We start from the raw sequence: 18,821 nt of genomic DNA, 5'->3' as shown, positions 1-18,821 counted from the left end.
AAGAACAGAGGAGAAAGAGGTAAAGCAAGAAATGACTCTACCCACAAAGAACAGAGGAGAAAGAGGAGCAACAAGAAATGACTCTACCCACAAAGAACAGAGGAGAAAGAGGTACAGCAAGAAATGACTCTACCCACAAAGAGGAGAGGAGAAAGAGGTACAGCAAGAAATGACTCTACCCACAAAGAACAGAGGAGAAAGAGGTCCAGCAAGAAATGACTCTACCCACAAAGAACAGAGCAGAGGAGAAAGAGGTTCAGCCAGAAATGACTCTACCCACAAAGAGCAGAGAAGAAAGAGGTACAGCAAGAAATGACTCTACCGACAAAGAACAGAGGAGAAAGAGGTAAAGCAAGAAATGACTCTACCCACAAAGAACAGAGGAGAAAGAGGTAAAGCAAGAAATGACTCTACCCACAAAGAACAGAGGAGAAAGAGGAGCAACAAGAAATGACTCTACCCACAAAGAACAGAGGAGAAAGAGGTACAGCAAGAAATGACTCTACCCACAAAGAGGAGAGGAGAAAGAGGTACAGCAAGAAATGACTCTACCCACAAAGAACAGAGGAGAAAGAGGTCCAGCAAGAAATGACTCTACCCACAAAGAACAGAGCAGAGGAGAAAGAGGTTCAGCCAGAAATGACTCTACCCACAAAGAGCAGAGAAGAAAGAGGTACAGCAAGAAATGACTCTACCCACAAAGAACAGATGAGAAAGAGGTGCAGCAAGAAATGGCTCTACCCACAAAGAACAGAGCAGAGGAGAAAGAGGTCCAGCAAGAAATGACTCTACCCACAAAGAGCAGAGGAGAAAGAGGTACAGCAAGAAATGACTCTACCCACAAAGAGCAGAGGAGAAAGAGGTCCAGCAAGAAATGACTCTACCCACAAAGAGCAGAGGAGAAAGAGGTACAGCAAGAAATGACTCTACCCACAAAGAACAGAGGAGAAAGGGGTACAGCAAGAAATGACTCTACCGACAAAGAACAGAGGAGAAAGAGGTAAAGCAAGAAATGACTCTACCCACAAAGAACAGAGGAGAAAGAGGTATAGCAAGAAATGACTCTACCGACAAAGAACAGAGGAGAAAGGTACAGCAAGAAATGACTCTACCCACAAAGAGCAGAGGAGAAAGAGGTACAGCAAGAAATGACTCTACCCACAAAGAGCAGAGGAGAAAGAGGTGCAGCAAGAAATGACTCTACCCACAAAGAACAGAGGAGGAAGAGGTACAACAAGAAATGACTCTACCCACAAAGAACAGAGGAGAGGAGAAAGAGGTCCAGCAAGAAATGACTCTACCCACAAAGAACAGAGCAGAGGAGAAAGAGGTACAGCAAGAAATGACTCTACCCACAAAGAACAGAGCAGAGGAGAAAGAGGTACAGCAAGAAATGACTCTACCCACAAAGAACAGAGCAGAGGAGAAAGAGGTACAGCAAGAAATGACTCTACCCACAAAGAGCAGAGGAGAAAGAGGTACAGCAAGAAATGACTCTACCCACAAAGAACAGATGAGAGAGAGGTGCAGCAAGAAATGGCTCTACCCAAAAAGAACAGATGAGAAAGAGGTCCAGCAAGAAATGACTCTACCCACAAAGAGCAGAGGAGAAAGAGGTACAGCAAGAAATGACTCTACCCACAAAGAACAGAGGAGGAAGAGGTGCAGCAAGAAATGACTCTACCCACAAAGAGCAGAGGAGAAAGAGGTACAGCAAGAAATGACTCTACCCACAAAGAACAGAGCAGAGGAGAAAGAGGTCCAGCAAGAAATGACTCTACCCACAAAGAGCAGAGGAGAAAGAGGTCCAGCAAGAAATGACTCTACCCACAAAGAGCAGAGGAGGAGGAGGTACAGCAAGAAATGACTCTACCCACAAAGAGCAGAGGAGAAAGAGGAGCAACAAGAAATGACTCTACCCACAAAGAGCAGAGGAGAAAGAGGTACAGCAAGGAATGACTCTACCCACAAAGAACAGAGGAGAAAGAGGTACAGCAAGAAATGACTCCACCCACAAAGAACAGAGGAGAAAGAGGTACAGCAAGAAATGACTCTACCCACAAAGAACAGAGGAGAAAGAGGTGCAGCAAGAAATGACTCTACCCACAAAGAGCAGAGGAGGAGAAAGAGGTACAGCAAGAAATGACTCTACCCACAAAGAACAAAGGAGAAAGAGGTACAGCAAGAAAGGACTCTACCCACAAAGAACAGAGGAGAAAGAGGTACAGCAAGAAATGACTCTACCCACAAAGAACAGAGGAGAAAGAGGAGCAACAAGAAATGACTCTACCCACAAAGAGGAGAGGAGAAAGAGGTACAGCAAGAAATGACTCTACCCACAAAGAGGAGAGGAGAAAGAGGTCCAGCAAGAAATGACTCTACCCACAAAGAACAGAGGAGAAAGAGGTACAGCAAGAAATGACTCTACCCACAAAGAACAGAGCAGAGGAGAAAGAGGTACAGCAAGAAATGACTCTACCCACAAAGAGCAGAGGAGAAATAGGTACAGCAAGAAATGACTCTACCCACAAAGAGGAGAGGAGAAAGAGGTACAGCAAGAAATGACTCTACCCACAAAGAGCAGAGGAGAAAGAGGTACAGCAAGAAATGACTCTACCCACAAAAGCAGAGGAGAAAGAGGTCCAGCAAGAAATGACTCTACCCACAAAGAGCAGAGGAGAAAGAGGTACAGCAAGAAATGACTCTACCCACAAAGAGGAGAGGACAAAGAGGTACAGCAAGAAATGACTCTACCCACAAAGAGCAGAGGAGGAAGAGGTCCAGCAAGAAATGACTCTACCCACAAAGAGCAGAGGAGAAAGAGGTACAGCAAGAAATGACTCTACCCACAAAGAGCAGAGGAGAAAGAGGTACAACAAGAAATGACTCTACCCACAAAGAGCAGAGGAGAAAGAGGTACAGCAAGAAATGACTCTACCCACAAAGAGCAGAGGAGAAAGAGGTACAGCAAGAAATGACTCTACCCACAAAGAACAGAGGAGAAAGAGGTCCAGCAAGAAATGACTCTACCCACAAGGAGGAGAGGACAAAGAGGTTCAGCAAGAAATGACTCTACCCACAAAGAGCAGATGAGAAAGAGGTACAGCAAGTAATGACTCTACCCACAAAGAGCAGAGGAGAGGAGAAAGAGGTACAGCAAGAAATGACTCTACCCACAAAGAACAGAGGAGAAAGAGGTACAGTCAGAAATGACTCTACCCACAAAGAGCAGAGGAGAAAGAGGGACAACAAGAAATGACTCTACCCACAAAGAACAGAGCAGAGGAGAAAGAGGTACAGCAAGAAATGACTCTACCCACAAAGAGCAGAGGAGAAAGAGGGACAACAAGAAATGACTCTACCCACAAAGAACAGAGCAGAGGAGAAAGAGGTACAGCAAGAAATGACTCTACCCACAAAGAGCAGAGGAGAAAGAGGTACAGCCAGAAATGACTCTACCCACAAAGAGCAGAGGAGAAAGAGGAGCAACAAGAAATGACTCTACCCACAAAGAGGAGAGGAGAAAGAGGTCCAGCAAGAAATGACTCTACCCACAAAGAGCAGAGGAGAAAGAGGTGCAGCAAGAAATGACTCTACCCACAAAGAACAGAGGAGAAAGAGGTCCAGCAAGAAATGACTCTACCCACAAGGAGGAGAGGACAAAGAGGTTCAGCAAGAAATGACTCTACCCACAAAGAGGAGAGGAGAAAGAGGTGCAGCAAGAAATGACTCTACCCACAAAGAACAGAAGAGAAAGAGGTACAGCAAGAAATGACTCTACCCACAAAGAGGAGAGGAGAAAGAGGTACAGCAAGAAATGACTCTACCCACAAAGAGCAGAGGAGAAAGAGGTACAGCAAGAAATGACTATACCCACAAAGAGGATAGGAGAAAGAGGTCCAGCAAGAAATGACTCTACCCACAAAGAGCAGAGGAGAAAGAGGTGCAGCAAGAAATGACTCTACCCACAAAGAACAGAGGAGAAAGAGGTACAGCAAGAAATGACTCTACCCACAAAGAGGAGGGGAGAAAGAGGTACAGCAAGAAATGACTCTACCCACAAAGAGGAGAGGAGAAAGAGGTACAGCAAGAAATGACTCTACCCACATAGAGCAGAGGAGAAAGAGGTACAACAAGAAATGACTCTACCCACAAAGAGCAGAGGAGAAAGAGGTACAGCAAGTAATGACTCTACCCACAAAGAGCAGAGGAGATGAGAAAGAGGTACAGCAAGAAATGACTCTACCCACAAAGAACAGAGGAGAAAGAGGTACAGCAAGAAATGACTCTACCCACAAAGAGCAGAGGAGAAAGAGGTACAGCAAGAAATGACTCTACTCACAAAGAGGAGAGGAGAAAGAGGTACAGCAAAAAATGACTCTACCCACAAAGAGGACAGGAGAAAGAGGTACAGCAAGAAATGACTCTACCCACAAAGAACAGAGGAGAAAGAGGTACAGCAAGAAATGACTCCACCAACAAAGAGGAGAGGAGAAAGAGGTACAGGAAGAAATGACTCTACCCACAAAGAGGAGAGGAGAGGAGAAAGAGGTACAGCAAGGAATGACTCTACCCACAAAGAGGAGAGGAGAAAGAGGTGCAGCAAGAAATGACTCCACCAACAAAGAGGAGAGGAGAAAGAGGTACAGCAAGAAATGACTCTACCCACAAAGAGCAGAGGAGAAAAAGGGAACAGCAAGAAATGACTCTACCCACAAAGAGCAGAGGAGAAAGAGGTACAGCAAGAAATGACTCTACCAACAAAGAGCAGAGGAGAAAGAGGTACAGCAAGAAATGACTCTACCCACAAAGAGCAGAGGAGAAAGAGGTACAGCAAGAAATGACTCTACTCACAAAGAGGAGAGGAGAAAGAGGTACAGCAAGAAATGACTCTACCCACAAAGAGGACAGGAGAAAGAGGTACAGCAAGAAATGACTCTGCCCACAAAGAGGAGAGGAGAAAGAGGTACAGCAAGAAATGACTCTACCCACAAAGAGCAGAGGAGAAAGAGGTACAGCAAGAAATAACTCTACCCACAAATAGGACAGGAGAAAGAGGTACAGCAAGAAATGACTCTACCCACAAAGAACAGAGGAGAAAGAGTTGCAGCAAGAAATGACTCTACTCACAAAGAGCAGAGGAGAAAGAGGTACAGCAAGAAATGACTCTACCCACTAAGAGCAGAGGAGAAAGAGGTACAGCAAGAAATGACTCTACCCACAAAGAGCAGAGGAGAAAGAGGTACAGCAAGGAATGACTCTACCCACAAAGAACAGAGGAGAAAGAGGTACAGCAAGAAATGACTCTACCCACAAAGAGGAGAGGAGAAAGAGGTGCAGCAAGAAATGACTCCATCAACAAAGAGGAGAGGAGAAAGAGGTACAGCAAGAAATGACTCTACCCACAAAGAACAGAGCAGAGGAGAAAGAGGTACAGCAAGAAATGACTCTACCCACAAAGAGCAGAGGAGAAAGAGGTGCAGCAAGAAATGACTCTACCCACAAAGAGCAGAGGAGAAAGAGGTACAGCAAGAAATAACTCTACCCACAAAGAGCAGAGGGGAAAGAGGTACAGCAAGAAATGACTCTACCCACAAGGAGGAGAGGAGAAAGAGGTACAACAAGAAATGACTCTGCCCACAAAGAACAGAGGAGAAAGAGGTACAGCAAGAAATGACTCTACCCACAAAGAGCAGAGGAGAAAGAGGTACAGCAAGAAATAACTCTACCCACAAAGAGCAGAGGGGAAAGAGGTACAGCAAGAAATGACTCTACCCACAAGGAGGAGAGGAGAAAGAGGTACAACAAGAAATGACTCTGCCCACAAAGAACAGAGGGGAAAGAGGTACAGCAAGAAATGACTCTACCCACAAGGAGGAGAGGAGAAAGAGGTACAACAAGAAATGACTCTGCCCACAAAGAACAGAGGAGAAAGAGGTACAGCAAGAAATGACTCTACCCACAAAGAACAGAGGAGAAAGAGGTACAGCAAGAAATGACTCTACCCACAAAGAACAGAGGAGAAAGAGGTGCAGCAAGAAATGACTCTACCCACAAAGAGCAGAGGAAAAAGAGGTACAGCAAGAAATGACTCTACCCACAAAGAGCAGAAGAGAAAGAGGTACAGCAAGAAATGACTCTACCCACAAAGAGGAGAGGAGAAAGAGGTGCAGCAAGAAATGACTCTACCCACAAAGAGGAGAGGAGAAAGAGGTACAGCAAGAAATGACTCTACCCACAAAGAGCAGAGGAGAAAGAGGTGCAGCAAGAAATGACTCTACCCACAAAGAGCAGAGGAGAAAGAGGTCCAGCAAGAAATGACTCTACCCACAAAGAGCAGAGGAGAAAGAGGTACAGCAAGAAATGACTCTACCCACAAAGAGCAGAGGAGGAGGAGGTACAGCAAGAAATGACTCTACCCACAAAGAGCAGAGGAGAAAGAGGAGCAACAAGAAATGACTCTACCCACAAAGAACAGAGGAGAAAGAGATACAGCAAGAAATGACTCCACCCACAAAGAACAGAGGAGAAAGAGGTACAACAAGAAATAACTCTACCCACAAAGAGCAGAGGAGAAAGAGGTACAGCAAGAAATGACTCTACTCACAAAGAGGAGAGGAGAAAGAGGTACAGCAAGAAATGACTCTACCCACAAAGAGGACAGGAGAAAGAGGTACAGCAAGAAATGACTCTGCCCACAAAGAGGAGAGGAGAAAGAGGTACAGCAAGAAATGACTCTACCCACAAAGAGCAGAGGAGAAAGAGGTACAGCAAGAAATAACTCTACCCACAAATAGGACAGGAGAAAGAGGTACAGCAAGAAATGACTCTACCCACAAAGAACAGAGGAGAAAGAGTTGCAGCAAGAAATGACTCTACTCACAAAGAGCAGAGGAGAAAGAGGTTTAGCAAGAAATGACTCTACCCACAAAGAGCAGAGGAGAAAGAGGTACAGCAAGAAATGACTCTACCCACAAAGAACAGAGCAGAGGAGAAAGAGGTACAGTAAGAAATGACTCTACCCACAAAGAACAGAGAAGAAAGAGGTACAGCAAGAAATGACTCTACCCACAAAGAGCAGAGGAGAAAGAGGTGCAGCAAGAAATGACTCTACCCACAAAGAGCAGAGGAGAAAGAGCTACAGCAAGAAATAACTCTACCCACAAAGAGCAGAGGGGAAAGAGGTACAGCAAGAAATGACTCTACCCACAAGGAGGAGAGGAGAAAGAGGTACAACAAGAAATGACTCTGCCCACAAAGAACAGAGGAGAAAGAGGTACAGCAAGAAATGACTCTACCCACAAGGAGGAGAGGAGAAAGAGGTACAACAAGAAATGACTCTGCCCACAAAGAACAGAGGAGAAAGAGGTACAGCAAGAAATGACTCTACCCACAAAGAGCAGAGGAGAAAGAGGTACAGCAAGAAATAACTCTACCCACAAAGAGCAGAGGGGAAAGAGGTACAGCAAGAAATGACTCTACCCACAAAGAACAGAGGAGAAAGAGGTACAGCAAGAAATAACTCTACCCACAAAGAGCAGAGGAGAAAGAGGTACAGCAAGAAATGACTCTACCCACAAAGAACAGAGGAGAAAGAGGTACAGCAAGAAATTACTCTACCCACAAGGAGGAGAGGAGAAAGAGGTACAACAAGAAATGACTCTGCCCACAAAGAACAGAGGAGAAAGAGGTACAGCAAGAAATGACTCTACCCACAAGGAGGAGAGGAGAAAGAGGTACAACAAGAAATGACTCTGCCCACAAAGAACAGAGGAGAAAGAGGTACAGCAAGAAATGACTCTACCCACAAAGAACAGAGGAGAAAGAGGTACAGCAAGAAATGACTCTACCCACAAAGAACAGAGGAGAAAGAGGTGCAGCAAGAAATGACTCTACCCACAAAGAGCAGAGGAAAAAGAGGTACAGCAAGAAATGACTCTACCCACAAAGAGCAGAAGAGAAAGAGGTACAGCAAGAAATGACTCTACCCACAAAGAGGAGAGGAGAAAGAGGTGCAGCAAGAAATGACTCTACCCACAAAGAGGAGAGGAGAAAGAGGTACAGCAAGAAATGACTCTACCCACAAAGAGCAGAGGAGAAAGAGGTACAGCAAGAAATGACTCTACCCACAAAGAGCAGAGGAGAAAGAGGTCCAGCAAGAAATGACTCTACCCACAAAGAGCAGAGGAGAAAGAGGTACAGCAAGAAATGACTCTACCCACAAAGAGCAGAGGAGGAGGAGGTACTGCAAGAAATGACTCTACCCACAAAGAGCAGAGGAGAAAGAGGAGCAACAAGAAATGACTCTACCCACAAAGAACAGAGGAGAAAGAGGTACAGCAAGAAATGACTCCACCCACAAAGAACAGAGGAGAAAGAGGTACAACAAGAAATGACTCTACCCACAAAGAACAGAGGAGAGGAGAAAGAGGTACAGCAAGAAATGACTCTACCCACAAAGAGCAGAGGAGGAGGAGGTACAGCAAGAAATGACTCTACCCACAAAGAGCAGAGGAGAAAGAGGAGCAACAAGAAATGACTCTACCCACAAAGAGCAGAGGAGGAGAAAGAGGTACAGCAAGAAATGACTCTACCCACAAAGAACAGAGGAGAAAGAGGTACAGCAAGAAATGACTCTACCCACAAAGAACAGAGGAGAAAGAGGAGCAACAAGAAATGACTCTACCCACAAAGAGGAGAGGAGAAAGAGGTACAGCAAGAAATGACTCTACCCACAAAGAGGAGAGGAGAAAGAGGTTCAGCAAGAAATGACTCTACCCACAAAGAACAGAGGAGAAAGAGGTACAGCAAGAAATGACTCTACCCACAAAGAACAGAGGAGAAAGAGGTCCAGCAAGAAATGACTCTACCCACAAAGAACAGAGGAGAAAGAGGTCCAGCAAGAAATGACTCTACCTACAAAGAGCAGAGGAGAAAGAGGTACAGGACGAAATGACTCTACCCACATAGAACAGAGGAGAAAGAGGTACAGCAAGAAATGACTCTACCCACAAAGAACAGAGGAGAAAGAGGTGCAGCAAGAAATGACTCTACCGACAAAGAACAGAGGAGAAAGGGGTACAGCAAGAAATGACTCTACCCACAAAGAACAGAGGAGAAAGAGGTACAGGACGAAATGACTCTACCCACAAAGAACAGAGGAGAAAGGGGTACAGCAAGAAATGACTCTACCGACAAAGAACAGAGGAGAAAGAGGTAAAGCAAGAAATGACTCTACCCACAAAGAACAGAGGAGAAAGAGGTATAGCAAGAAATGACTCTACCGACAAAGAACAGAGGAGAAAGGTACAGCAAGAAATGACTCTACCCACAAAGAGCAGAGGAGAAAGAGGTACAGCAAGAAATGACTCTACCCACAAAGAGCAGAGGAGAAGGAGGTGCAGCAAGAAATGACTCTACCCACAAAGAACAGAGGAGGAAGAGGTACAACAAGAAATGACTCTACCCACAAAGAACAGAGGAGAGGAGAAAGAGGTCCACCAAGAAATGACTCTACCCACAAAGAACAGAGCAGAGGAGAAAGAGGTACAGCAAGAAATGACTCTACCCACAAAGAACAGAGCAGAGGAGAAAGAGGTACAGCAAGAAATGACTCTACCCACAAAGAGCAGAGGAGAAAGAGGTACAGCAAGAAATGACTCTACCCACAAAGAACAGATGAGAAAGAGGTACAGCAAGAAATGACTCTACCCACAAAGAGCAGAGGAGAAAGAGGTCCAGCAAGAAATGACTCTACCCACAAAGAGCAGAGGAGAAAGAGGTACAGCAAGAAATGACTCTACCCACAAAGAACAGATGAGAAAGAGGTCCAGCAAGAAATGACTCTACCCACAAAGAGCAGAGGAGAAAGAGGTACAGCAAGAAATGACTCTACCCACAAAGAACAGAGGAGGAAGAGGTGCAGCAAGAAATGACTCTACCCACAAAGAGCAGAGGAGAAAGAGGTACAGCAAGAAATGACTCTACCCACAAAGAGCAGAGGAGAAAGAGGTACAGCAAGAAACGACTCTACCCACAAAGAGCAGAGGAGAAAGAGGTACAGCAAGAAATGACTCTACCCACAAAGAGCAGAGCAGAGGAGAAAGAGGTCCAGCAAGAAATGACTCTACCCACAAAGAGCAGAGGAGAAAGAGGTCCAGCAAGAAATGACTCTACCCACAAAGAGCAGAGGAGAAAGAGGTCCAGCAAGAAATGACTCTACCCACAAAGAGCAGAGGAGAAAGAGGTACAGCAAGAAATGACTCTACCCACAAAGAGCAGAGGAGGAGGAGGTACAGCAAGAAATGACTCTACCCACAAAGAGCAGAGGAGAAAGAGGAGCAACAAGAAATGACTCTACCCACAAAGAGCAGAGGAGAAAGAGGTACAGCAAGGAATGACTCTACCCACAAAGAACAGAGGAGAAAGAGGTACGGCAAGAAATGACTCTACCCACAAAGAGCAGAGGAGAAAGAGGTACAGCAAGAAATGACTCTACCCACAAAGAACAGAGGAGAAAGAGGTGCAGCAAGAAATGACTCTACCCACAAAGAGCAGAGGAGGAGAAAGAGGTACAGCAAGAAATGACTCTACCCACAAAGAACAAAGGAGAAAGAGGTACAGCAAGAAATGACTCTACCCACAAAGAACAGAGGAGAAAGAGGTACAGCAAGAAATGACTCTACCCACAAAGAACAGAGGAGAAAGAGGTACAGCAAGAAATGACTCTACCCACAAAGAACAGAGCAGAGGAGAAAGAGGTGCAGCAAGAAATGACTCTACCCACAAAGAACAGAGGAGAAAGAGGTACAGCAAGAAATGACTCTACCCACAAAGAACAGAGGAGAAAGAGGAGCAACAAGAAATGACTCTACCCACAAAGAGGAGAGGAGAAAGAGGTACAGCAAGAAATGACTCTACCCACAAAGAGGAGAGGAGAAAGAGGTCCAGCAAGAAATGACTCTACCCACAAAGAACAGAGGAGAAAGAGGTACAGCAAGAAATGACTCTACCCACAAAGAGGAGAGGAGAAAGAGGTACAGCAAGAAATGACTCTACCGACAAAGAACAGAGGAGAAAGGTACAGCAAGAAATGACTCTACCCACAAAGAGCAGAGGAGAGGAGAAAGAGGTACAGCAAGAAATGACTCTACCCACAAAGAGGAGAGGAGAAAGAGGTCCAGCAAGAAATGACTCTACCGACAAAGAACAGAGCAGAGGAGAAAGAGGTACAGCAAGAAATGACTCTACCCACAAAGAACAGAGCAGAGGAGAAAGAGGTACAGCAAGAAATGACTCTACCCACAAAGAGCAGAGGAGAAAGAGGTACAGCAAGAAATGACTCTACCCACAAAGAGGAGAGGAGAAAGAGGTACAGCAAGAAATGACTCTACCCACAAAGAGCAGAGGAGAAAGAGGTACAGCAAGAAATGACTCTACCCACAAAGAGCAGAGGAGAAAGAGGTCCAGCAAGAAATGACTCTACCCACAAAGAGCAGAGGAGAAAGAGGTACAGCAAGAAATGACTCTACCCACAAAGAGGAGAGGACAAAGAGGTACAGCAAGAAATGCCTCTACCCACAAAGAGCAGAGGAGGAAGAGGTCCAGCAAGAAATGACTCTACCCACAAAGAGCAGAGGAGAAAGAGGTACAGCAAGAAATGACTCTACCCACAAAGAGCAGATGAGAAAGAGGTACAGCAAGTAATGACTCTACCCACAAAGAGCAGAGGAGAGGAGAAAGAGGTACAGCAAGAAATGACTCTACCCACAAAGAACAGAGGAGAAAGAGGTACAGCCAGAAATGACTCTACCCACAAAGAGCAGAGGAGAAAGAGGGACAACAAGAAATGACTCTACCCACAAAGAACAGAGCAGAGGAGAAAGAGGTACAGCAAGAAATGACTCTACCCACAAAGAGCAGAGGAGAAAGAGGGACAACAAGAAATGACTCTACCCACAAAGAACAGAGCAGAGGAGAAAGAGGTACAGCAAGAAATGACTCTACCCACAAAGAGCAGAGGAGAAAGAGGTACAGCAAGAAATGACTCTACCCACAAAGAGCAGAGGAGAAAGAGGTACAGCCAGAAATGACTCTACCCACAAAGAGCAGAGGAGAAAGAGGTACAGCAAGAAATGACTCTACCCACAAAGAGGAGAGGAGAAAGAGGTCCAGCAAGAAATGACTCTACCCACAAAGAGCAGAGGAGAAAGAGGTGCAGCAAGAAATGACTCTACCCACAAAGAACAGAGGAGAAAGAGGTCCAGCAAGAAATGACTCTACCCACAAGGAGGAGAGGAGAAAGAGGTTCAGCAAGAAATGACTCTACCCACAAAGAGGAGAGGAGAAAGAGGTGCAGCAAGAAATGACTCTACCCACAAAGAACAGAAGAGAAAGAGGTACAGCAAGAAATGACTCTACCCACAAAGAGGAGAGGAGAAAGAGGTACAGCAAGAAATGACTCTACCCACAAAGAGCAGAGGAGAAAGAGGTACAGCAAGAAATGACTATACCCACAAAGAGGATAGGAGAAAGAGGTCCAGCAAGAAATGACTCTACCCACAAAGAACAGAGGAGAAAGAGGTACAGCAAGAAATGACTCTACCCACAAAGAGCAGAGGAGAAAGAGGTACAGCAAGAAATGACTCTACCCACAAAGAGGAGGGGAGAAAGACGTACAGCAAGAAATGACTCTACCCACAAAGAGGAGAGGAGAAAGAGGTACAGCAAGAAATGACTCTACCCACATAGAGCAGAGGAGAAAGAGGTACAACAAGAAATGACTCTACCCACAAAGAGCAGAGGAGAAAGAGGTACAGCAAGAAATGACTCTACCCACAAAGAACAGAGGAGAAAGAGGTACAGCAAGAAATGACTCTACCCACAAAGAACAGAGGAGAAAGAGGTAGAGCAAGAAATGACTCTACCCACAAAGAGCAGAGGAGAAAGAGGTACAGCAAGAAATGACTCTACTCACAAAGAGGAGAGGAGAAAGAGGTACAGCAAAAAATGACTCTACCCACAAAGAGGACAGGAGAAAGAGGTACAGCAAGAAATGACTCTACCCACAAAGAACAGAGGAGAAAGAGGTACAGCAAGAAATGACTCCACCAACAAAGAGGAGAGGAGAAAGAGGTACAGGAAGAAATGACTCTACCCACAAAGAGGAGAGGAGAGGAGAAAGAGGTACAGCAAGGAATGACTCTACCCACAAAGAGGAGAGGAGAAAGAGGTGCAGCAAGAAATGACTCCACCAACAAAGAGGAGAGGAGAAAGAGGTACAGCAAGAAATGACTCTACCCACAAAGAGCAGAGGAGAAAAAGGGAACAGCAAGAAATGACTCTACTCACAAAGAGGAGAGGAGAAAGAGGTACAGCAAGAAATGACTCTACCCACAAAGAGCAGAGGAGAGAGAGGTACAGCAAGAAATGACTCTACCCACAAAGAGCAGAGGAGAAAGAGGTACAGCAAGAAATGACTCTACCCACAAAGAGCAGATGAGAAAGAGGTACAGCAAGAAATGACTCTACCAACAAAGAGCAGAGGAGAAAGAGGTACAGCAAGAAATGACTCTACCCACAAAGAGCAGAGGAGAAAGAGGTACAGCAAGAAATGACTCTACTCACAAAGAGGAGAGGAGAAAGAGGTACAGCAAGAAATGACTCTACCCACAAAGAGGACAGGAGAAAGAGGTACAGCAAGAAATGACTCTGCCCACAAAGAGGAGAGGAGAAAGAGGTACAGCAAGAAATGACTCTACCCACAAAGAGCAGAGGAGAAAGAAGTACAGCAAGAAATAACTCTACCCACAAATAGGACAGGAGAAAGAGGTACAGCAAGAAATGACTCTACCCACAAAGAACAGAGGAGAAAGAGTTGCAGCAAGAAATGACTCTACTCACAAAGAGCAGAGGAGAAAGAGGTACAGCAAGAAATGACTCTACCCACAAAGAGCAGAGGAGAAAGAGGTACAGCAAGAAATGACTCTACCGACAAAGAACAGAGGAGAAAGGTACAGCAAGAAATGACTCTACCCACAAAGAACAGAGCAGAGGAGAAAGAGGTACAGCAAGAAATGACTCTACCCACAAAGAACAGAGAAGAAAGAGGTACAGCAAGAAATGACTCTACCCACAAAGAGCAGAGGAGAAAGAGGTGCAGCAAGAAATGACTCTACCCACAAAGAACAGAGGAGAAAGAGGTACAGCAAGAAATGACTCTACCCACAAAGAGCAGAGGAGAAAGAGGTACAGCAAGAAATGACTCTACCCACAAAGAACAGAGGAGAAAGAGGTACAGCAAGAAATGACTCTACCCACAAAGAACAGAGGGGAAAGAGGTACAGCAAGAAATGACTCTACCCACAAGGAGGAGAGGAGAAAGAGGTACAACAAGAAATGACTCTGCCCACAAAGAACAGAGGAGAAAGAGGTACAGCAAGAAATAACTCTACCCACAAAGAGCAGAGGGGAAAGAGGTACAGCAAGAAATGACTCTACCCACAAGGAGGAGAGGAGAAAGAGGTACAACAAGAAATGACTCTGCCCACAAAGAACAGAGGAGAAAGAGGTACAGCAAGAAATGACTCTACCTACAAGGAGGAGAGGAGAAAGAGGTACAACAAGAAATGACTCTGCCCACAAAGAACAGAGGAGAAAGAGGTACAGCAAGAAATGACTCTACCCACAAAGAGCAGAGGAGAAAGAGGTACAGCAAGAAATAACTCTACCCACAAAGAGCAGAGGGGAAAGAGGTACAGCAAGAAATGACTCTACCCACAAGGAGGAGAGGAGAAAGAGGTACAACAAGAAATGACTCTGCCCACAAAGAACAGAGGAGAAAGAGGTACAGCAAGAAATGACTCTACCCACAAGGAGGAGAGGAGAAAGAGGTACAACAAGAAATGACTCTGCCCACAAAGAACAGAGGAGAAAGAGGTACAGCAAGAAATGACTCTACCCACAAAGAACAGAGGAGAAAGAGGTACAGCAAGAAATGACTCTACCCACAAAGAACAGAGGAGAAAGAGGTGCAGCAAGAAATGACTCTACCCACAAAGAGCAGAGGAAAAAGAGGTACAGCAAGAAATGACTCTACCCACAAAGAGCAGAAGAGAAAGAGGTACAGCAAGAAATGACTCTACCCACAAAGAGGAGAGGAGAAAGAGGTGCAGCAAGAAATGACTCTACCCACAAAGAGGAGAGGAGAGGAGAAAGAGGTACAGCAAGGAATGACTCTACCCACAAAGAACAGAGGAGAAAGAGGTACAGCAAGAAATGACTCTACCCACAAAGAACAGAGGAGAAAGAGGTACAGCAAGAAATGACTCTACCCACAAAGAGGAGAGGAGAAAGAGGTGCAGCAAGAAATGACTCCATCAACAAAGAGGAGAGGAGAAAGAGGTACAGCAAGAAATGACTCTACCCACAAAGAGCAGAGGAGAAAGAGGTACAACAAGAAATGACTCTACTCACAAAGAGGAGAGGAGAAAGAGGTACAGCAAGAAATGACTCTACCCACAAAGAGCAGAGGAGAAAGAGGTACAGCAAGAAATGACTCTACCCACAAAGAACAGAGGAGAAAGAGGTACAGCAAGAAATAACTCTACCCACAAAGAGGACAGGAGAAAGGGGTACAGCAAGAAATGACTCTACCCACAAAGAGCAGAGGAGGAAGAGGTACAGCAAGAAATGACTCTACCCACAAAGAACAGAGGAGAAAGAGGTACAGCAAGAAATGACTCCACCCACAAAGAACAGAGGAGAAAGAGGTACAGCAAGAAATGACTCTACCCACAAAGAGGAGAGGAGAAAGAGGTACAACAAGAAATGACTCCACCAACAAAGAGCAGAGGAGAAGGAGCAGCAACAAGAAATGACTCTACCCACAAAGAGCAGAGGAGAAAGAGGTGCAGCAAGAAATGACTCTACCCACAAAGAACAGAGGAGAAAGAGGTACAGCAAGAAATGACTCTACCAACAAAGAGCAGAGGAGAAAGAGGTACAGCAAGAAATGACTCTACCCACAAAGAACAGAGGAGAAAGAGGTACAGCAAGAAATGACTCTACCCACAAAGAGCAGAGGAGATGAGAAAGAGGTACAGTAAGAAATGACTCTACCCACAAAGAACAGAGGAGAAAGAGGTACAGCAAGAAATGACTCTACTCACAAAGAGGAGAGGAGAAAGAGGTACAGCAAGAAATGACTCTACCCACAAAGAGCAGAGGAGAAAGAGGTACAGCAAGAAATGACTCTACCCACAAAGAACAGAGGAGAAAGAGGTACAGCAAGAAATAACTCTACCCACAAAGAGGACAGGAGAAAGGGGTACAGCAAGAAATGACTCTACCCACAAAGAGCAGAGGAGGAAGAGGTACAGCAAGAAATGACTCTACCCACAAAGAACAGAGGAGAAAGAGGTACAGCAAGAAATGACTCCACCCACAAAGAACAGAGGAGAAAGAGGTACAGCAAGAAATGACTCTACCCACAAAGAGGAGAGGAGAAAGAGGTACAACAAGAAATGACTCCACCAACAAAGAGCAGAGGAGAAGGAGCAGCAACAAGAAATGACTCTACCCACAAAGAGCAGAGGAGAAAGAGGTGCAGCAAGAAATGACTCTACCCACAAAGAACAGAGGAGAAAGAGGTACAGCAAGAAATGACTCTACCAACAAAGAGCAGAGGAGAAAGAGGTACAGCAAGAAATGACTCTACCCACAAAGAACAGAGGAGAAAGAGGTACAGCAAGAAATGACTCTACCCACAAAGAACAGAGGAGAAAGAGGTACAGCAAGAAATGACTCTACCCACAAAGAGCAGAGGAGATGAGAAAGAGGTACAGTAAGAAATGACTCTACACACAAAGAGGAGAGGAGAAAGAGGTACAGCAAGAAATGACTCTACCCACAAATAACAGAGAAGAAAGAGGTACAGCAAGAAATGACTCTACCCACAAAGAACAGAGCAGAGGAGAAAGAGGTTCAGACAGAAATGACTCTACCCACAAAGAGCAGAGAAGAAAGAGGTACAGCAAGAAATGACTCTACCCACAAAGAACAGATGATAAAAAGGTGCAGCAAGAAATGGCTCTACCCACAAAGAACAGATGAGAGAGAGGTCCAGCAAGACATGACTCTACCCACAAAGAGCAGAGGAGAAAGAGATCCAGCAAGAAATGACTCTACCCACAAAGAGCAGAGGAGAAAGAGGTACAGCAAGAAATGACTCTACCCACAAAGAACAGAGCAGAGGAGAAAGAGGTCCAGCAAGAAATGACTCTACCCACAAAGAGCAGAGGAGAAAGAGGTACAGCAAGAAATAACTCTACCCACAAAGAGCAGAGGAGAAAGAGGTACAGCAAGAAATAATTCTACCCACAAATAGGACAGGAGAAAGAGGTACAGCAAGAAATGACTCTACCCACAAAGAACAGAGGAGAAAGAGGTACAGCAAGAAATGACTCTACCCACAAAGAACAGAGGAGAAAGAGGTACAGCAAGAAATGACTCTACCCACAAAGAACAGAGGAGAAAGAGGTACAGCAAGAAATGACTCCACCCACAAAGAACAGAGCAGAGGAGAAAGAGGTACAGCAAGAAATGACTCTACCCACAAAGAACAGAGAAGAAAGAGGTACAGCAAGAAATGACTCTACCCACAAAGAGCAGAGGAGAAAGAGGTACAGCAAGAAATAACTCTACCCACAAAGAGCAGAGGAGAAAGAGGTACAGCAAGAAATGACTCTACCCACAAAGAGCAGAGGAGAAAGAGGTACAGCAAGAAATGACTCTACTCACAAAGAGGAGAGGAGAAAGAGGTACAGCAAGAAATGACTCTACCCACAAAGAGGACAGGAGAAAGAGGTACAGCAAGAAATGACTCTGCCCACAAAGAGGAGAGGAGAAAGAGGTACAGCAAGAAATGACTCTACCCACAAAGAGCAGAGGAGAAAGAGGTACAGCAAGAAATAACTCTACCCACAAATAGGACAGGAGAAAGAGGTACAGCAAGAAATGACTCTACCCACAAAGAACAGAGGAGAAAGAGTTGCAGCAAGAAATGACTCTACTCACAAAGAGCAGAGGAGAAAGAGGTACAGCAAGAAATGACTCTACCCACAAAGAGCAGAGGAGAAAGAGGTACAGCAAGAAATGACTCTACCGACAAAGAACAGAGGAGAAAGGTACAGCAAGAAATGACTCTACCCACAAAGAACAGAGCAGAGGAGAAAGAGGTACAGCAAGAAATGACTCTACCCACAAAGAACAGAGAAGAAAGAGGTACAGCAAGAAATGACTCTACCCACAAAGAGCAGAGGAGAAAGAGGTGCAGCAAGAAATGACTCTACCCACAAAGAACAGAGGAGAAAGAGGTACAGCAAGAAATGACTCTACCCACAAAGAGCAGAGGAGAAAGAGGTACAGCAAGAAATAACTCTACCCACAAAGAGCAGAGGGGAAAGAGGTACAGCAAGAAATGACTCTACCCACAAGGAGGAGAGGAGAAAGAGGTACAACAAGAAATGACTCTGCCCACAAAGAACAGAGGAGAAAGAGGTACAGCAAGAAATGACTCTACCTACAAGGAGGAGAGGAGAAAGAGGTACAACAAGAAATGACTCTGCCCACAAAGAACAGAGGAGAAAGAGGTACAGCAAGAAATGACTCTACCCACAAAGAGCAGAGGAGAAAGAGGTACAGCAAGAAATAACTCTACCCACAAAGAGCAGAGGGGAAAGAGGTACAGCAAGAAATGACTCTACCCACAAGGAGGAGAGGAGAAAGAGGTACAACAAGAAATGACTCTGCCCACAAAGAAC

The sequence above is a fragment of the Eleutherodactylus coqui genome, unplaced genomic scaffold (genome assembly GCF_035609145.1).
Source record: "Eleutherodactylus coqui strain aEleCoq1 unplaced genomic scaffold, aEleCoq1.hap1 HAP1_SCAFFOLD_90, whole genome shotgun sequence".
Lineage (NCBI taxonomy): Eukaryota > Metazoa > Chordata > Amphibia > Anura > Eleutherodactylidae > Eleutherodactylus > Eleutherodactylus coqui.
The sequence above is the reverse complement of the archived record's forward strand: the minus strand, read 5'-3'. Positions refer to the sequence as shown.